The 21,639-nt window shown below is 44.8% G+C and overlaps 1 long non-coding RNA gene across 2 annotated transcripts in view; it reads left to right on the forward strand.

Moving 5' to 3' along the window:
- LOC110350951 (uncharacterized) overlaps window positions 1–21,639 on the forward strand; it is a 37,774-nt gene that overhangs the window by 2,185 nt on the left and 13,950 nt on the right. The window contains exons 2-4 of one of the 2 annotated variants that reach the window (XR_015444320.1): window positions 8,514–8,623; window positions 16,022–16,060; window positions 17,180–17,701. This is a non-coding gene — a long non-coding RNA (uncharacterized LOC110350951). Of the gene's footprint in view, window positions 1–8,513; window positions 8,624–16,021; window positions 16,061–17,179; window positions 17,702–21,639 lie in introns of those variants that run through there. The other variant, XR_015444319.1, reaches the window with a different exon arrangement.

Below are 21,639 nucleotides of genomic sequence, written 5' to 3' on the forward strand. Positions count from 1 at the left end.
TGCTCAGTGGATCCTGTTACTGATGTTTGCTCCTCTGGCTCCTGGGATTGATGCTGCTTGGGACTGTTTGGCTGGGCTCCAGCCCTACTTTGCAGGGACATTGCCTCTCAGATTCCCCTCTGCTCTCATAAAGTCAGATCAATGGGAGGCCCATCAGGAAACTAACTCATCCTTTCACACCTAGTTCACGTCTCAAACATCACAGAAACAAATCGCAAACATGATTTCTCTTTAACTCAAGTTTTCACAGAATTCCCAACATAGCAAGTAAAAGAAAATTGCTCTTAATCTCATTCTGTGAGTGGAATTTATTTCCCTTTGGGAGGGGGCTCTCAAAAACCCTTGGGCCAGGGATTTAGCTCAGTGGGGCCTCACCTGCCTTAAAAGTGCAAGGTCTTGTTTGATCCCCAGTACCAGAAAAAATTAATTAATTAATTAACCTAATGCAGCCTGCCATTTGAAGGGTTCAAGAAATTGTCTCATATTAATCTTGTGCCAATGAAGTTTGATTTTGGAGGAAATGGACAAGGACCAGAGCAGAACCATATACAAGTTGCAAACAAAGAAAATTCTAATTTGTATCCTAAGAACATCAGTCTCAGAGCTTGCTTTGTCAGGACATCTGTTCAGGCAAAGTCCAAGCCCCTTCTTCCTGAAACTTGAAGAAAAGTTTCTGCATATGTGAAAGAGAAGTAAGAGGCTTCGTGGAGAGTCATCATATGCAAATAGTAATTTGTGACTTCATGTGCTAACGACGCAACTTGGGCCCCATCAATTAAAAATGTGTAAAGCCAGGCTTATGTGGTAAGCATGGAGACCACTGTCCGACCTTCCTCCAAGGAAAGACTGGTTGCCTGGACTGCTGAGGTGCTGTCAGCCCTCAGAATTGTGACCATGTGAGAGTACAGTACCTGGTGACTGACCTAGTTCTGGCGCACTATTTGGGCCACAATAGTTCCTAGAGATGGTCACTCAAGAGAGCTCTGAGTTTGCTCAGGGACAAGCTCACATTGTTTTTCCCCTGAGTAAGTCGCCAAAGACTAGGCCTTGCTTGAAAGCTAGCGCCATTGCATACTGGCTGCAGGTTTAGTCATTGCCTTAGTTTCTGAGAGCTATATTCCAAGACCTCACCCTTCTCAGGGGCAGCCTACGTACAGTGGTGAGCTAACGCCCGAGTCAGGACAACTCTGAACAGCTGGGGATCTCTCTGGGATGGTTTGGGCTCTCTTGGGCCTGCACTACAGCTTCTGCCTCTGCCCAGTCCTGCTTCTGTCCCCTGTCCTCTACAGGTGTTGATCTCAAGGACTCACCCTACCAGCATCCTGCCTGCTAAACTCCCTCTCCGAGTCTGCTTCCCAGGAGTCCAGCACACAAGGAAATCATGCCTGTCTCTGGCAGTCATCTCACAGAGCTGCCTGCAGACTTTGGGGAAAGATTTCAGTCCATCTCCATTCCTTTCTATTAGTCAGATCTGCCTGAAGTGGAATCTATATTTACACATAATGTGTATGCATATGCCCAAGAGACAAGGGGAGTTTCTAGAGATAATAGGATAACTGGATTTTTCCAGGGATAGTATTTTAGTACAGAAAGAAAATGATAGGTCTCCCACCACCTCAGCAGCTATTATGTATAGTAGCTGCCCTCTTCCTATGGTGCCTTGCCCCCTCCCCTGTGTGACATCATGCCAAGATGGTTGCTCTCACCAAAGAACAAACCCTTCTTCCCAGCATGCCCCTGTTCCCACCTAGAGAGTAACCTAATACTCGCTCACCTCCTACCACCTAGTGACATCACCGGCTCCTCCATTCCCTAGTCACTACCTCACTCAACCCCGCCTCAGCCCCTACAAGCCCCACCCCAGTCTCTATAAAAGACTCTCCCTGCCCCAGCCATATTGCTTTTGTCTCTCCTTTGTTCAGAGACAGCCCGGCAGATCTATTCCCCTAATAAAGGCTTGTTGTGGCCTGGTCTCGTCTTGGTCTTCGGCCCTTTTACCTGACAGAAAAAGGCTACTGTGCTGGCTTTCATTTGCTCAATGTTCATTTATCCATCCATTCAAATGATATTCACTGGCTTCCCAATTACATGCAAAGCATTATGCTAATTGATTTGAGAAGAATATAATCTAGTAAAAGTAAAAAGAATCTGACCTCCAACAAAGAAGCATTTGGTAAGACACATGAATTGTAGTAATGATGCTATCATAAAGCATGGGCTTTGTTGTCACAAGGATGGGGCTCAAGGACAAGTTGCTCGACCTCTAGAAGCTCCCACTTCCTTGTTTGTGAGATGAAGATAACAGCAACACTTACCTTGTTGGGTGGCATCACCACGAAGTAGCTTAGGGAAGCTTTTGCCCCCATCTCCCATGAGTGCCATCAGTTCCCTCCATAACCTAAGGAAAATCAGTGGGTTTCCCTGGCACTTACAGCTCCTGTTCCAATAAGATTGCAGCTCTGAAGCCCCTTCTATAATGGAAACCTTTGTGCTCCCTGTCTGCCTCACATACTAAGCCTCTCAAACAAGATAGTACATGCAGTACACCTTCTTCTAAATTCCCATTGAATGTTGGATATTATTAAGGCATTTTGTAGTAATTACCATACTAGTAGTGTAATTAACTGGTCCTACTCATCCCCTTCTATTCCAAGAACTCCCTTCAGTCCCAGACTAACCTATCTAAGAGATGTCAGAGGGATGAAGAGCCACTTAGAAGTGTTTAAGAGCGAGGAATGATTGTGTAAGATGTAAAATGTAATCTGGTCCCTGAAGGGTGGGTATGATGTGGCAAATACAAGTGGAAAGGATGATGTAAACAAAGCCATATGGCTGGTGAAGAGTAGAGCATGGTCACAGACCAGGTAAGTGTCCCACGGGAGGGTCAAGGCTGGAGGGGAGATCGAGTCGAAAATTCAAAGCTTCCTCATGAGACAGGCTGAAGAAGTTGAAGTTGGTAATCTGTAGGTGGTGAGGAGCTACTGAAAAGTTTTAAGCTCATCAGTGAGACTGTGAGAAGTGCTTCAAGGAGGTGGCTCAGGTAACTGCCTTCAGGAACTCACTCCATTGGTAGTGTGGGATGAATTAGGGCAGGGAGAGGGGAGGAGAAGAGACCAGTAGGGGAAAATGATACTATTGTCTAGAGGAGAGAGTTGGGGCTCTTAGTCAGCTATTCATCACTATGACAAAATACCTGAAGTAAACAACTTAAAAGGAAGAAAGTTTCTTTTTCCTCAGAGTTTCAGAGGTTCATGTCCATGGTCACTTGGCACTGTAGCTCTTGGGCCAGTGGCAGCACAGTATATCATGGCAGGAGCACATAGTACATAGCAGGAGCTCATTCACCCCATGGCAGGTGGGAAGCAAAGAGAGAGGAAGAGGGAGGGTCAGGGTCTAACATGCCTCCAATGACCTAAATTCCTCCTACTAGGCCTCATCTCCTAAAAGTTCTACCACATCCAAATAGTGCCATCAACTGGGACTGAGTTTTCAACAGATGGAGACATTCCAGATCCAAATGATAGCAGGCCCCGAGTGAAGGCACTGGCACGGAGGCTGGCAACAAAGATGGAGGTGGAGAAACCCACCAGGGGGATGCTCCACAACAGGGCTTGGTGGGCAATTGACGGAAAGGAGCAAAGGAGGAGAAATGGGACATAGGGGCTTCATCCACAAATAGAAGTAGAGAAATAAGATGTAGGGGCTTAGAGGAAGAGGGAGACCTTGAATTTGACACCAGAGATGTTGATAGGAATTTATGAGGTGGCCACACAGCCAGCAGGAAATATTCAGCACCCATGGAAATAGTCCAGATCTCAGGGTTGAGTCCTTGGCTAGAGGTGTGAACTTGAGAGCCAGCCTGAGCTGGATGCTGAACTGTGGCAGAGGAGAGCAATAGGGGAGTGGTGGGTGTAGTCAGAACAGGGAAACAGAGGGAGGAGGAAAAGCCAGAGACAGAGAGAAAAGAAGATGCAGATTTATTGTCCACTCATCCACTCAGGTATGAGGAATATTAAAATTTGCCTTAGCAACCCAGCTGCTCAGGCTCCTTGTGGGAGTGCTCTGGGGACCATAGCTGGACATCCAACCCCAGCGTCTTAGAGCTCCAGACCAGGTGGGATGGACAGTGGATGACTAGAGGTCAACAGAACACAACAATCAGACAACAGTAAGATCAAGACTGGAAAGGATTCTTGGGCTGAGATCAGAAGTCAGATTACAGGGGATAAAGAAAGAAATTGGAATAGGAACATGAGGATAGACTAGGTTAGCAACTATTTTTTAAAATGATAATGCCCACTGTGGATAAGGGTACCCTGAGGGATGCTCAGAAAAGGTGCAGATGCACACATGTGCACACACAGCTGGGGAATATACATTTGTGCAAAGACTCAGCCCATCATTTGATAAAATATCAAGAGCCTTAAAAATGTTTATTATGCAAACCATTCTAATAAGAAATAAAAAGTTTTCATATTTATGATGATACAAGAAAGACTGGGCTGCGGATGTAGCTCAGTGGTGGACCATTTATTTGCCTGGCATCGGGAGGCCCTGGGTTTCATGCCCAGCATGGGATAGTGCTGGGATAGGAGGAAAGGAAAGAGAAAGGAAAAACAGTAAATGTCTAAGATTAAGTACAGCCATTGTGAGGTGGCACTATGTGCTCATTAAAATATATATTTTAGAAACATCAGGTGACCTATTACATGGGAAATTATATTATAAAATTGTATATGCAGCAAATCATCAATATTATGAAGATGTATATTATACATGCACACACAAACACAAGAATTTAGGCCTTAAAACAACCATAAATAAAACTTAAAAGTGGTTGTGCCACAATAGTGGGATGATAGATTTTTTTCCTTTTTGTATCTTTTTGTGTTTTTCAAATTCTTCCAATATACAAGTTATACTTTAAATAGAAAAATAATGAAGTTTGGGATTGATAAAACAAAGGGGATAGTAATTGGTAGGAATAGCAGGGTTAATTGGAGTTGGGGATGAGAGGAAGTGTAGGGAAAGTGATGGACAGAGACCGTTCCAGAGAAGGAGGAAGAGGAAAAGACTGAAGGTCCAGGAGTAGACAGTAATGTTGCAGAGAAGTGAGATCTTCCCTCAGAGATGAGGGCCGGGGACCAAGAGGAAGTTAGAAGGCGCCTGAGGTCTTGTTGAATGCTGTGGATCTTCTCTACCAGGTGGAGGCAGCACAGGTCACTGACTGGGAAAAGCAGTGGGCAGAACATTGGGGGTGGATGAAAGGTCACCAAGGAGCTCTGAGACTGCAATTCCTACATAGCCAGTGGACCCTGCTGTGCAAACTGATACCCTAAGTCTGTCCCTGGAGAAAGATTACCCTTTAGGGAGTAGCTTTGGTCTTTGAATTTTACTCACTTACTGGTCAGCCAAGGGATCTCATTAATCAACATTTTAAGTTGTGCAAAGACTCCTTGTAATTCCATCTAAACCACTTAGAGTGGAACTTTTTATTCATGGGGCATCGTCTCTCCCTAAGTTCTTCTTTCTCCCCAAGCTGGGCCTCTCAAGGGAGGAACTCCGCTCTGTCTAGATCAGTGTGGAGACTGTGACCACTTCCAGTGTTAGGGGTTCAGGTTTGGAACTGAAACACAGCTTCAGCTTATAAATGGCAGCACCACCAGTTTTCAGCACTGTCCTCTGTTGTCATCCTCCTAGAGGAGCAAATGTCCAGGAGAAACCTCAGAATGTGTTAGAAGCTACATCAGGAACTCCTCCCTGCCACCCTTCCCTAAATGTCACAGCTGGGATTTAGTTAATACTCTGGCACTGTGGGGCTATTCGTTCAGTTGTTCATGCACTCAACTATTATTACCATGCATCAGCATGTTAGACATCCAGGGAGCCAGAAGATGGGATGTCCCTCCATGTCACAAGGTGGTCTTCCTTGGTGGACAGGAGTTCCCTATTCTGGCACTATCCCTTCTGCTTCCACCCACAACAGGTCTCCCAGAGCCACCTGTCCCAGTGCAAACCAGCAAGCACTCTTCCTACCCCAGTCCCCTGGTTAGAAAGCTGAGGAGGTACTACTCTTGTGTGAAAATAAAGGAAGAGACATTGTAAGAGCTTTTCAGAGCAATTTTGGGATTAGATCCTGCTAGGATTAAGGCCATGTGATTACTAAACCAGTACACTGATTGGTTTGGCACTGCCCTAATCTCAGTGGTCTGGATAAGATAAAAGGGGGAGAAAGATGCTTTTAATGCCTCTGTCATGTGCCTCTCTGCCTCGAGCCAGCTGATTATGAACTGAAACCTCTACAAACTGTGAGCTAAATAAACTCTTTCCCCTTTAACTTTGGGTGTCGGGTATTTTGTCTCAGCAAGGAAAGGAAAGTAACTAACACAGAATTTGTACCAGAGAAGTGGGGTTGTTACTGTGACATAACCTGGCCATGTGGCTCAAGAAGCTTTGGAACTGGCTTGAGAGAAGGGGAAGAGTTAGAAAAGATTCGAGATGCCAGCTGAAAAAATAGAGCTGGAACACCTTAGGTTATACTGTATGGGAGATTCTGGTCAGAGCTCAAAAGACCAGAAAGCTAGTAAAGGCCAGACTCACGAGGTTTCTGCTGGGAAGAAGGACTGCATCCAATGTGTGTTATGCCTTGTCTGCATTTTGCTTGAGTCCAGGGACTGAGATTAAGGGCAGCAGACTAATTAATATGACAGAAGAGACTGCAAAGCAGTCTAATGTTGAAGTGGTGGCATGGCTACTGTAGGGGGCTTTTAGCCAGCTTTATGTTGAGAATCAAAAGCAAAGAGCCCAGCAGAATGATTTAAAACATTTTGAGTTTGGCCAGAAAGGAAACTCTAGTAAAGTTGTGGCCTGCAAAGATAGAGCAGAGATCTTGATTGCTGAGAAGAAACTGAAGAATGGAAAAGATGGCCTGAGGGCATCACAAGAACCAGCAGGACTCCACCCTCTGCACACTCAAAATGGCAAAAGTGAAAGACTTTGCTTTGAGAAGAGAGCACCAGAGCACCATGTTCCAGAATGATGGCCTAGGGAAGTCGTTCCTCAGGATTTGGTTCATAGGCACTTGAGCCCTATAGCCAAGAGAAAAAGGGGAGTGGGGATTTAACTCAGTGGTTCCACCACCTGCCTTGCAAGCACAAGGTCCTGAGTTCAATCCCAGTACAAAAAAAAAAAAAAAACAGTGAGAGAGAAGAAACCCTGGCCACTGCTTTAGCTGGCAATAAAGCTTGGTATCATCCACATGGGATCGGTTTTAGGTGTACGCAGAATGCAAGAGTTGTGGGGAAGGCTTCCACCCAGATTTCAGAAGGCCTAGGAGGCCAGGCAGTGTGCCCCTGAGAGGGTAGTGTGTGAAGCTGTGAGTGTGAAGCTGTGAGTATGCAGCTGAAGGTGCAGTGGATACCTCAGAAGTTTGGAGAAGCCAGGAATGTGGATCATCAGGAAAACTACAAGGGGGGACCAGAGCCAGCCCAAGAGAGAAGCCATGGGAACTACAAACATCAGAAGTGCTGTAGGGGTGGAACCACCCAAGCCCTTTGGAGTTCACATATTGCCACAAATTGCCAGGGATGCTGGAAGAGGACTGTGGGATTTAATGTTTGCCCTACTGGATTTTGGTCTTACTTTGTTCCTGTTCATTGCTATCCCCCTGTTTGTGACCTTTGGAATGGAAATGTCTGTCTTGTGCCTATGAATGTTGGAAGTATTTAACTTTCTTTTCGTTTATACAGGGGCTCGCAGCTAAGAGTTTGCCTTAAATCTCAGCGGAGACTTTGGGCTTGGACTTTTCATCAATGCTGAAACTATTAGGACTTTGGCAACTCTTAGAGATGGACTAAATGCCTTTTGTGTAAAGGAATGTACATGAGTCTTTAGGGGGCCAGGGGCAGAATGTTATGGTTTGCGTCTAGATGTCCCCCCATAGCCTCACACAGTAGTAGTGGGGCTTTTTCAGAGGTGCTGAATCTAGAGTGTATGATGCTGGGATTAAGGGCATGTAATTACTAAACCAGTACAGTGATTGGTTTGGTACTGCCCCAATTCCAGTAATCTAGATAAGATAAAAGGGGCAGAAAGACACTGTTAGCAACAAGGTTCCCTTTTTGCTTTTGTTACTGTGTAGGAGCCATGAACTGTTTCTATTCGGTGATGCCCCTTTGGCATGTGGCACTCTGCCTTGAAGCCAGCTGATTATGGACTGGAATCTCTACAAACTGAGAGCTAAATAAACCCTTTCCCCTTTAGCTTTGGGTGTCAGGTATTTTGTCTCAGCAACAAGAGGAAAGTAGGTAACACAGATCCTGTTACAGTTTGGATCTTGGGTGTCCTCCAAACTCCCGCGTGTTAAAGGCTTGGTTCCCAGGTTGGCACTATTGGAAGGTGGTGGAAGCTTGAAGGTGGAGGACCAAGCCGGAAGTCTGTGTGTCATTGGGGCCAGGTCTTTGAAGGGGATATTAGGAAGCCAGCACTCCTCTTCCTCTTTCTTTACTTCCTAGTTGCCCAGAGGTGAACTGGTATCCTCCACCACATGCTCCTGCCATGATGTGCTGTGCTGCCACAGGCCCAAAGCAACAGGGCCCATTAGTCACGGATTGAAACCTCTGAGGTGAGCCAAAATAAGCCTTGACTCTTTTTAAGTTGATTTACCTCAGGTATTTATTGTAGATGTGGAAAGCTGACTGCCACTGATCTGGGAAGCCACCACTACTCTGGTGTACAGTGCCTCCCATCCCTGCTGTGTATAGCTCGGGACTGTGCATCCCCAGCACTGCCTGGGATATTTCAATACATGTAAGAATGAATTAATGGTTCAATAAGCATGTGCTGAGCACTATCTTGCACTATGTTTCCATGTCTCAACTAAATGAGACCTTGACCTTCTGGAGGGCTGGGAGCCTGACTGTTTTGCCTTTGTCTGAGGCTCCTTACCTTTCCAGCAGGTGTTTATTAATCATCATGATGTCCCCCTGGGGGCGGAGGGACTCAGAGAGAGCCCTTTCCTGGGAAGCAAGCTCCAGCTCCATTTCCCAAGTCAGCACCTCCTCTCTTCCCTTCTCCTGTCCCTCACATCTCTACAGGTAATCTCAGATGTTATCCCTGCAACCTGGGGTCCCCAGTCCAGGGCTGTCTGTGGGATACATGCAATGAGTCATCCTTACCACTAGAGGGTGGGCTGTGACTAAAAGGTCAGAGGACCCGTAATTGATCACACAAAGCCAGACACTTTGGAGCCAATAAGGAGTCTTTTTTTTTTTTTTTTTTTAATTAACACTTTATCTTTATTTATTTTATCTTATTTTTTTTTAGGACTCTATTATAATTACACCTGAAAGTAGGGAGAAACAGGGGTGGCCCAAGCAAACTGGGATGTAGGCCACCCTACCAAAGGGGCCAAAGGTCTGGCAGGGGGAAAACGATGTTCTGAGGGAGATGGAAACCTTTAGGGCTCTGGCTGTTGCTTTGGCAGGGAGCGATGTCTGGGGACCTTGCCGGTAGCTCGCGGTTGTCCGGGGACCTGAAGTAAGAGGAAGGACGTTGTCTGCAAACACCGAGCAGGTGGTGTAGGTTTTCTCTGAGGAATTCCCAGCTGCTTGTGTTTAGTGTCTCAGCTCTCCCTGCGCCTTCACTGGCAGCCACAGGGTTTGAAAGGTCTCACACTGTCCAAGCAGCTGCACGATCTGGGACAAAGAGCGGGGCAGGCGCTCTTCCTGTGTCACTGCTGCGGTTTGAGTAAGAAACAGGGAAATGGCGGACGACCTGGGGAAGATGAACTGCGAGCCCTCCAAACACGATTCGGCTTAGGTTTTGTTTCCCTAAGGCTTAGGTATCATTTCCCTGAAAAGAGGGACACAGCAGTAATTTTAAAAGTCAATTCCCATAAAACATTGTGTGTGTTAGAACTGATGAGGATGAGCAGGGTCCTGTGGGAAGATGAGGACTTTCCGAAGTGATGGTGGCCCGTGAGGGGAGGGATGTGCTCTACGCAGAGGGAGCTCAGCAGGCAGGACAGGCAGCCAAAGAAAAGCCAAGAGAGGGAGTCAGGATGACCCAGTGAAGGCCAAGATAAGATGAGGCCAGGGGTTGAGGGCTAACAAAAAGCCAGGCCCCAGTGGCCCGACAAACAAGGGACCCAAGTAAAATTAGTGGGCTCCTCCTGTCCAGGAATGTGACAAACACAAGGTGACAGCCAGTACCACCAAGCCTCTACTCATACCCCTCCGAAGAGTGCCTTTGTCCTGCTTGTGCTGATAATTTTAGAAAAGTTACAATTACAATTAATGGTGCTTGCAAACGTATGCTTGCCACATACCCCAAGTTCCTGTAGGCTCCCTTCTAGTCAAACTTTCCGGCTTATGACCCCATAGGTTAACTTCAACTTGGCCCAGAGTGGTCTGAGATGTGGTCATTTTTGTGTATAAACCCCCCTTTTGTCCCCATGGCAACCCAGTCAGGTCTCTTCCTGGTACTGAGGTGCTTTCTGCTGTCACTGTCCAGTAGGTAAATGCTTTTTTTTGGTACCGGGCATTGAACTCTCTGGACCTTGCGCTTGCGAGGCAGGTGGCAGAACCACTGAGCTAAATCCCTGGGCCCAAGTAAATGCTTTTGCTCATGTCTCTTTCGACTCTCTGCCGTGTAATTCTTTCTGGACTGAGAGAAGAACCCACCATCCGGACATAAGCTAATAACCTAATGAACACCTCTCCCATTTGTTTTTTACTTCTCTTGCCGGATCTTCATAATTCATATCTCTGCCTTGGCAACTAAAAAGACACTGAATGGAACATACTAAGGACGTGGCCAGAACTGGTTCTTAGTGCATTTTGTGTAATGAGAAAAGAGAGATAGAAATATTTACAAGCCATGAAAAAGTTTGAGAAAGAACTTTTTTGGGAGGCGGGGTTCGGGCTGGTTTTGAACTCATTGTGTAGCCAAGACTGGCCTTAAACTTGCAGTGATCCTCCTGCCTCTGCCTCCTGAGTGTGCCACCATGCCCAGCCTTGAGGAAGAACTTTGAAGCCAGTTTATCCAGGTTAAAGACTGTTTCTATTTTTAAAAAGCTCAGATCAGAATAACTTCAGATCCTTATCTGACACATAAGCTAAGAGCTAGGATTTGACACCTCTGCTGGTTTCCATAACTACCATCAGTCAAAACAAGAACCAGAGGACTCAGAAATTTTACTTTTTTTTAGTGGCCAGATTATAGGCAATTTGAAAAGAAGATGCACAGCACACTTAACCTATCTTGTGTTTTCAGTTTTCCCTGGTAATGTGGGTGGATTAGCAAGAGGCGAAGTGAAGGCTCCTCTCTCCCTTCCTAGCTTGGTGTTCTTCTCAACTGTATTTCTTGTGACTCCGAGGAGATTACTTGGTGCCCTAGTTCCGATTATTCAAGTGGATCTGTCACCATTCTTGGGGATGGTGGATTAAAATAGCCCTGTGTGCTTGTTTCATAAAGAGGCTCACGTCGTGTTTTTCCTAAAGAAGCAATTCCAGAGAGCAGACTCTGCCTGAGAACTGCCTTCTGCACATAGGGGCCACAGGCTAGGGGTGTCAGGGCTGGGACAAGGACACGGAGGCAGGAATGCCAAGTTAGCTCCCAAATTCTCTGGAGACTTCTGCATTCTCCTTGCCTTCCCAAATTCTTCCCCGGGAACATTGAGCCTCAAAGTGATAACATCGCATGCTTGTGCAGCATCTTTCTCACATCTTGCCTTAGACAAAGCCTTCTTCCAGAAAATTGCCAAGAGTCTGAGGCATTTCTAGAGCAGATGAGAACTATGCAGTCCTGAGCAGTGTAACACCTAAGGGAAGGGATAAGGTCTTATAACCACCTGATTCACCTGTGCAGATTCCTGTTTCACCTAGACTCACTTTTTGACTTAAGGAAGAGAGCTGTTTTATGGACCAGCACTCTGAGGTTGGATGTATGGCATTATTTGGAAGATAGAATAGTGCAGTGGCTATGGGCAAGAGCCCTAGTAGCAGAAAGACCTGGATTTAAATCCCAGTTCTCCTCTGCCTAGTTGTGTGAACCTCTGCTCATTACTTAATCTCCTGAGCCTCAGTTTTCTTATCTGTAAAGTGGGAATAAGGATATAGCACCTCATGAAGTTGTTATGATGATTAAATTAGGTAATGCATATAAAGCATATTGGCACACAGTAAACTGCCAATAAAGTTTAGCTCTTATTATTATAAGTAGTCACAGGATCACTCTACTCCTAGCAGCATCTCATATATACAGCAATATACAGAAAGTTTAAATCCTGAGACATTCCAGAGTTTCTAAGCCTGAACACAGTAGCTCCTCAAATTTTGGCTGGATCGGTGAAAGAGCAAAGGTCTGGGTATTTCATTCTTTTGTGTTTGGCATAGAGATTTGTTTATTCTGTGCTCACTGTGTGCTGGGCATGGTGCTAGGCAACACAATCCATGATGTCACGAAGTTTAAAATCTTGTTGTGGAAACAAGGCCAATAAATATAACATGCCTAAGCAATACAAGACAGGCTATGTTGCTCAACTGTACTTCCAGTAGCAAGTGTATGAGAGGTAAGTGGGGAAAATTAACAATAACTGAGTCCTATTATGTTCTACGCCCTGGATTAAAAACATCACCTCATTTAAGTTTTCATTAATTCTGTGATGTTGCATATCCCCACACGAGGGCTCACACTTGGACTCTGAGATTCAGTGACTTCCCATCCAGAACTTGAACCCAGGCCCCCTGGCCCTTAATCCTCCCAAATAGAAGCAGGGATCATGGACCCAGCCTTGCAAAGAGGAAACAGGAAGCCAGAGGGTTAAGTACTTGTCCGAGGCCACTGAAATAGTTTAGGTTAAGCTGGGATAGAAACACAGGTGCGTCCATCTCAAGCCTCTTTGTTCCTCACAGCCTGGCCTGGATGCCAGAGGGCAAAAGCTTGTGTGCTCATGAGAAGTTGGCACCCGGACTGTTGCACTAAAGCTACTGAAGAAGGTGGGACAGGCTGTACTTGAGCCACAGTGACCCTTCCCAGCCAAGGACAGCCAGCCCATTTTACAGATGCAGATGCTGAGGCCCCGAGCAGCTCATTCCTGGCTCCCCACCATCCTTTGGCCTGGGCTCAGCTCCCCTCACCTGCAAGCCTCTCCCTCCCATTCCTTAGGACCTGTCTTTCCCACCTGTCCAGAACCACCCTGGGGACCCTGCAGCTAGGACAGTCTGGCAAGGGGTCAGGTAGGTACTACACCAATGCTGATTGTGATCATTTTCCATTTCCTGGCTCCAGGTAGCATTTGGTAAATGTTGAACAGATGAAGACCTTGAGTAAACCAGAGCCACCCAGGGTAAAGATGTGCGGATTACTCTGATAACCTGCAGGAAGTCAGACTATCTGCTCTGGCCTTTTGTCCAGTAGCGCCATCTTGTGGTCTTCTACAGGAAATGCACCAGGTCAGGCTCAGGGACACCCATCAGGGATTGAACAGACTAAATGGGACTGGGGTGTGAACAAGCCTTGTGGGGAGCAGTTTAACTTTGCGCAGGAAAATAATGCTGATAGGTGACCCAAAAGGATTTTTCTACCTCCACAGTGAATGTGGAGAATTGAGTCAAAAATCCACCACCTGCCTCGCAAGCGCAAGGTCATGAGTCCGATCCCTGACACACACACACACACACACACACACACACACACACACACACACAAAGGAATGGAAATTATACAACCAGGAAGTCTTACGGTCGCTAGAGAATGGGTAAGATCCTCCGGTCCCTTTTTCACGAGCAGATTGTCTAAGAACAGACAAAACCGGCACACTTGCCATCTGAGACACGAGTAAACACTTTCACAATGATGATCACAATCGCAGGACCTTGCCCAGGCCACCAGCTCCACCTACCCCAGAGAGGAGGTGCAGGCGGACCGGCCTTGCAATCCAAGGTGAGGACACCGCCCAGCAGCGATAAGACACCTTCCCGGAGAGAACCACGAAGCTCGGAACTTCACAGGAACAGCTGCGCCCAGCGTTAGGCCTTTATTCTTCCTCTGGGTCAAGGCCCCTCAGCCCAATCCTAATCAAATTGTCATTCACAGTCGAGTCCAATCACATGATTATTCCTATCCTTATTTAATTGTCCTGTGCAAATAGCTCCGGCAGTCTAATTTGAGTAGTTTAGGTTTCCAGGTGGGTGGCTCTCTTAGGCATCCGTGATTCTGACCGGAGCGGGGGCGGGGGGAGAGCATTTCAGGAAGCGGGACGGGTCAGGTAGAGCTGTGTGGGCCGAGGAGAAGGCAGTCCCGCATCCGGAACTCGCCCTCACCGTCCTGTCCTGTGGTTTGGATCCGGACTGCATCTCCAGGCACACGTGTTACAGCCTCCCTCCACCTCTCGGTGCTACTGGGAATGAACCTGTGAGAGTTTGATCGCTGGGGTGGGCCTGGCCTGGAAGGGGACGGCGCCGCCCTTCTTCTACTGCTTTTTCTTTGTTCCCTGGCTTGTGAAACCGTGGCTGTGCTCCACCGCATATTCCTATCATGACGCACTGCCTCACCACAGGCCCAAAACCTTCAAGGCCCACCGGTCATGGCCTGGAACCTCCAAAACTGTGAGCCAAAATAAACATTTTTTCCTTCTTTCTTCCTTCCATTCTCTCTCCCTCCCTCTGCCGCATATAGGGAATTGAACCCAGGGGCTGACACGCACTAGGGAAGTGCTTTACCCCTGAGTTATACCCGTGGCTGGCTTTGCTTTTCCTCTTCTCTCTCTTTCTTTCTTTTTCATTTTGAGACAGAGTCTCATTAAGATTGGTCTTGAACTTGTGCTCCTCCTGCCACAGCTTCCCGAGTGGCTGGGATTACAGGTGCTCATCACCACACAGTTAAACTCTTTCTCTCTGTAAGTTTATTTCTCAGGTATTTTGTCACAGAGATAGAAAGCTGACTAGAATGCCCATTAGTAACCAAGGACACACTTGGCTAGATGATGGTGCAAGTATTTCTTTATTTTTCCCCTTTAGATAATTTTTTACTCTGCAGAAACCACCATGGCTTGGCACCTTGAAGACCCCCCTTCCTCCCCTACCCATTCTCTACCCCTCAGATTCCCCTCCCCTTGCCTCCTGCATTGTAGCTACTTCCCACCAATACCTGTGCTTGCCTTGGACACTCAGGGGCTTTGGAGCAGAACACCAGGAGAGTGAACTTCTCTCATATTAACATTTACCGCTAGATATGAATGCATGCTTTACAATGCTGGAAGACCCTCTTCCCACAGGGTGCCTGTGTGCCTCCTGCACTGTCCAAGAAAAATCATGGACATGCGGTCAAGAAGAAAGATGGCAGCTGTGGCTCTTGGTGCTTACCTTGTATTCCTATATCGCATACATCCCTGACAAGATGGCACACTCATAAGCAAGGTAAAGGCTAGCAGGACTCTTGTACTTGTAAATGTTTCTGCTGGTCTAAAGATGACTTACAGGTAGTTTATGAGGATGAGCTCAGCAAGATAGCAAAACATAGACTCAGTTTGTCCCCTGAGTAAGACCAACAGAGCTGTGACTGGGCTTAGGCTAAAGATGCTGTGGGGTGCAGAGTCATTGTTTATAGCCAACACAATAGGAAGAGTTGTTAGGAGAATACTGAGGGTGCTTTTGTCTGGAGAGTACGCAAGCCAGTCAAAATGTACAGCCTTTGGGCAGGCAGAGCCAAAGAGCTCCACCTAGTGATACCCACAAGTTCTTCTGAGGGTACTACTCAGCAAGGAGAAATCAAGACCCACCTTTCACAGAGGAGGAGAAGGAGAAACAGACCTTGGAAATAAAATGCAAAGGAACAAGTGACAGTGTATGGGGCGTCAGACATGTGTAAAATAGGCTGCGAGTACCTGCCCCGATGGTTGTTTGATAACCAAATATTTCCTTTTGAAATGTTTTATGTTCATGAAACAGAAGTAGCACCTAAGTAATCCTTTATTACATGACACACTGTATACTGATATATTTGTCACTCTGTTTTATAGGTTGTGTCATCTTTGTGGTCACAGGATATGTATTATTTGGTAAGTTCAGTTTGCAGTAATTTATGGTGGTTTTTTTTCTTACTGGAATTTAGGAAAGATTTTGTAATGCAGCAATGATATTGGGTTCAGAAAAAATAAAAAAAACCAAATAAAAACTGTTTTGGAAATGAAGTATACATTTGTGTATGTGCCAGAGAGAGAGAGCGAGAGACTGAAGGTACAAGGAATGGGACAAAGCCAGAGGGGTCTGGGGGTGTAGCTCAGTGGTAGAGCATGTGTTTAGCATGCACAAGGATCTGGGTCTGAACCCCAGCACAAGGAAGGAAGCAAGGAAGGAAGGAGGAGAGAAAGAAAAAAGAATTTAAAAAATTTAGCCACAGTACCATTATCACACCTAGAAAAAGCCACATTAATACTTTAATGGAAGGAAGGAAAGAAAGAAAAGAAAAGTGAAAATAAAAAGGAAAGGAAAGAAACAGGAAGACCTCAAACCAGCATTTACTGGACTACTCAAGAAGGTGAGGTAGCCAGGCATGGTGGTACACGCCTGTAACCCCAGCACTCAGGAGGCTGAGGCAGGAGGATCACCATGAGTTGGAGGCCAGCCTGGGCTACATAGTGAGACCCTGTCTAAAAAGGAAAAACAAAAAGAAAAACAACAACAACAACAACAACAACAAAAGAAGGTCACATTCCATGGGGTAAGAGCAAAACTAGGTTTGGGTGAGAACAAAGCTGGATTCCTGGTCTGTTTCTATATATTCTTAGAAGGCAGAGATGGTAGCCATTATTAGACAACCAAAATACAGTCTTCCCTGATGACTATGAGTTACATCATGTATGGAATTGGGCAACTTGTGCAGGCAACAGATGGCAACCTCAGAAATAGTGTGTCTGACAGCTAGATGTGGGTGTGTATTTAGCTGGAGTCAGTACATGATTAAATAAGTATGTATTATTAGATGTAACACATTTATCCTCTTTATTCATCTTGGGAATATTTTAATTTTCACTTAAAAATCATCCAAATTCTAAAACAATAACTATTATATTTGGGTTACAAAGATGTTTTAGCTTTGATGTTAGTATGTGTCCTGGATTATTTTGTTCTATCTTTTCTTTGAGGGATTTGCTATTTTTTGGTTTTGTTTTTTTTAGTACCAAGGATCAAACTCAGGACCTTACGCTTGTGAGGCAGGCGCCAGCACCACTGAGCTAAATCATCTTGTCCTGGATTGTTCTGAAGCAGTCCCAGGCATCTTGTCACTATCTGAACCATGGTTTGGTTATGTTGGAGTGTTTCCCAAGGGTCATTATGTTGGGAGCTTAGTCCTCAGTGTGGCAATAAGGGAGCTGGTAGAACATTAGGAAATGGAACATAATGGGAGGTAGTTAGGTTATTGGGGGCATTGCTGTGGCAGGAGATTAATGTAGTTCATGAAGGACCCTGGCAAATTCTCACCAGAGTGTGTCATAATAAAGCAAAACCACCCATGTGTTTGGCCCTTTTCTGCATGTGGCTGCTTTGCTTTCTGCTTCCCTGCTATGCTGTGACGTGCCAGAGAGGCCCACGGATGGAGCTGCTTGATTTGCACTTTCAGCCTCCGAAGTTGTGAGCTAAATAAAATTTTCCTTATAAATAAATACAGCCCAGATACTGTATTTTGTTATAGGCACAGAAAACAGACTAAGACAATCTATAAAACAATCTAGATGTAGATATTTTTTGATCATGGCTAGTTGGAGTTCTATATGCCTCACTTATCTGTATGTCCAATTCTCTACCTCTGTCTGGGAAGTTTTCCACTATTACTTCTGTGAACAGTTTTTTTATGTCAATTGTGCTTTCTCCTATTTTTTCATGGACTCCTATCAGTCTTATGTTATTCTTCTTTGCATGGTCTAGCAGTTGTGGATTGATTTCTCATGGTCCCTTACTATTTTTGAGAAATCTCTATTTTCATGGTCTCTAACCATGATCCTGCCTTCTAAATCTGATATTCTATCTTCAGATTCCCTTAATCTGCTGTGGATACTTTCAATGGAGTTTTTAATCTCCTGAATATCTATTTGAATCTGTTTCATGGATTCCATTTCTTTATTATGCTGGGCATTCATGGCTTCCAGCATGTTTCTGAGCTCATCTATTTTTTTTAATCTGTTTCTGTTCTAGATCCTCTAATCATGTCTTTCACTCTGCTCACCATCTCTGTAGATATCTGGGAGATTATTTCTGCTTTGAATTTTTCTAGAGCCTCATTCATCTGTTTTGTTACTTCCTGTGCTAACAGTTCAGGGTATCCAGGTGGTTGGTTATGAGACTTTTCCATCTCATTTCCCCCAGGATTTACCCTTGGTGGGGTGGAAGTCTGAGTTTGTGCCTTGCTTAAATGTCTTCTCATTTTTGTTTTTGGTACTGTCCATGGTTTAACTCCTGGGTTGATAGTTTGAAATTGCTTATTGTAGGTATCTTTGTTGCTTGTAATTAGAGCCCTTATGGAATGATTGCTTCTCAGAGGTGTCTTCCAGATATAGCTGGTCTTTAAGTTTTGAGTGTCTAATGACTCTAAGGCTATCTCATTTTCCTTATACTAGGAAGGTTCATTGACTAGATCAATAACAACACCTTAGCCCAAGTGATACAATCAGCAATACCATTGCATCAAGTACATCTTTGAAAATGGCATTTTGTGGTAGTTATTAATCTATCACCTTTAGCTGTGTGAATTAAATCAAGATCAAGGACCAACCCAACATATAGTAAATAAACTCTTCAATATAACAACTTTACCCTCTGGGATGGGGAGTTAGAAGGGGTTGCGGGGGGAGGGAGGGACAGATGGGAAGAAGGATAGGGGAAGGTTAGCAGTGTGGCCAGAGGATGCAGGTGAGAAGGAAAAATAGAATAATGGGAAAATAAAGAAGAACGTGAATGAGGACCCAAACAGGGACAAAAAGGGAAGATGAACAATGTGGGAGAGCAAGAGAGTGAGTGTAAGAGAGAGAGAGAAAGGAAAGAGAAAAGAAAGAAGAAAAGAAAAGAAAAAAAGGAGCAAAAACCAAATATTTGCAAAGAGTGGGAAAAAAATTAAAGATAAGAGGAGCAAAAGAAAAGAAAAAATACCAAACTAATAATACTAATTTTGGGAATAAAAATAAGCATGAAGATGTAGGGCTTCTTTCAGGGTATGTCTCTGCTATTACAATAGACAACGTGGGTTGCAGTGTGCAGATATAAGTCAATGAGTCTCAGCAAGCTAGTCGCAGACCCATGAGATTCAGGCAGATTTCTGGCTGCACGTCCCAAGTTGAGCTCCCTGTCCTCCCGTGGGGCTGAACTCTCCAGAGTTGTATTTCAAGTTCCAGCTGCCCTTCCCCCTGAAGATAATCCCGGTCCTGATGGAGGTGACGATGACTCCAATTTACCTAGTACAGTGGTCTGGTGGTCCGGTGTCCTCTGCGTCTTTGTAGTGTGGACCCAGGTGGCAGTACAGCGAAGAGGCCAGAGGAGTTGAGGGGGGGCGGTGTTGTCCAGTGGATTGCTGCCGACCTTGGTACGGCGTCCACAGACCTGCCTGTCTGCAGCGGGCTGTTTCAGCGTGTTCTGCGCGACTCGTGACCTTGGTACGGCGTCCGCAGACCTGCCTCAATCTATAAAACAATCACTCTCTCAAAAGCTAAAAATTTTAAAAAATTGAGCCACAGTGCGATTATCACACCAAAAAAGCAACATTAATACTTTAATACCATCAAATAGTCAGTGTTAAAATTTCTCTAATTTGCTTATCATTTTTATCAAATGCCACAATTTTATGCATTGAAAATATATTTTGCTGAGCATGGTGGTGTAGGCCTGTAATCTCAGCACTCTGAGAGGCTAATGCAAGAGAATGAAAGTTCAAACCCATCCTGGGCAACTTAGTGACTTAGCAAGACTTTGTCTCAAAATAAAAAACTGAAGAAGAGGGCTGGGGATGTAGCTCTGTGTGACCAAAAATGGCCAAACAGGGATTAGAGGGTAGTTGTGTATCAGTGTCACTTTCCCAATTTTTGATAGTTTTATTGGGGGGAGTTTTATCTAGAACATTCTGGTTTGTAGGAACCACATAACGTTAAAATTACATTCATAGTCATGTAACATCAGGTCAGCAACTTATTTTCCGTTGGTTTTGTAATTTATTTCTAAGTTTTCTATAACTATTCTATGTCCCACCCATGTCTCACCATGTCCACTTAGAAGCAATTATTAGGACAGGTAGATCTTGGGTTCTAAATACCACTTCTCACCAACAGGAAGGGATCCTTGAAGAAACAGCCAATTCCATGGCTAGAGGAGAGAAACTACACAGGAAGCCTGAAATACCCATTTGTATCTGAAAAAAAGGAAATGCTCAGAGACTAATGGGACACAATAAAATGACCTTGGAAACTCAAGCAAAATTAATTTAGGTGAAAGAAGTCGTGTTAGGGTTCCATACTGAGTAGGGGATTGACTAATGAAGGGCAATAGGGAAGGTTCTGGGAAATATTCCACATCTTGTTTGGGTATTCATTACATAATTTTTATTTTTAAATTTTTTTTGGAGGGGAAGAGGTTTATTTGGCTTACAGTTTGTAGAAGTTTCAGTCCATAATTGGCTGGCTGCAAAGTATAATTTTTATTTATTTATTTTTATTTTATAAGTACATTTTAGGTATACAATATAATGACATTCATCATTGGAAATTTGCACCTTTACGTAATCTCTCTTGGTTCTTATTTTTTCCCCATTCCCTTGCCCTCCCTTCAACCCCTCTATCCCTCCCTATTTACAAAGACTTTGCTTCCAGTTTGTCATTTTCTCATATTAATTCCATTCCCTTCTATCCTTGCCCCTACCCCTCCCACTTCCTTCCCTTTTGCCCCTTTTCTTCCTATTTCACGTGACCTATTATACATTTAGTCCTTATTTACACTTTCAGTTTCTTACACCAGACAAACTATTCGGTATTTACACATGTGTGTCCTATTTATTTCACTTAAGAGTATTGCCTCAATGTGCATCCACTTAGCTATAAATGTCTCTAATTTCTCATTTTTTATGGCTGAGTAGTACTCCATTTTATTTAAAAAACCACATTTTCTTTATCCAGTCTTCAGTTGATGGGCATTTGGGCTGTTTCCAAGTTTTAGCTATCACAAACTGTGCTGCTATGAACATGGGTGCACATATATCACTGTGGTATGATTCTTTTAATTCTTTCTGGAAGATCCCCAGCGGTGGAATAGCAGGGTCAAATGGGACTTCCAGTCCTAGTTCTTTGAGGTATCTCCATACTGATTTCCACAGTGGTTGCACCAGTCTACACTCCCACCAGCAGTGGAGCAGGGTTCCTCTTTCCCCACAGCCCCGCCAGCATTTGTTATTGGTGGATTTCATGATAGCAGCCATTCTTTCTGGAGTGAAGTGGAATCTCAGCATTGTTTTCATTTGGATCTCTCGAATGACCAGTGATGTTAAACATGTTTTCATGTATTTATTTGCTATTTCTACTTCTTTGAGAAATGTCTGTTCATTTCAGATGCCCATTTTTGGATTGGGTCTTTAAATTTGGGAAGTCTGATCTTTTTAAGTTCT

The sequence above is a fragment of the Heterocephalus glaber genome, unplaced genomic scaffold, assembly GCF_053883595.1.
Source record: "Heterocephalus glaber isolate CG9 unplaced genomic scaffold, H.glaber_assembly_v1.0 deba00001600, whole genome shotgun sequence".
NCBI lineage: Eukaryota > Metazoa > Chordata > Mammalia > Rodentia > Bathyergidae > Heterocephalus > Heterocephalus glaber.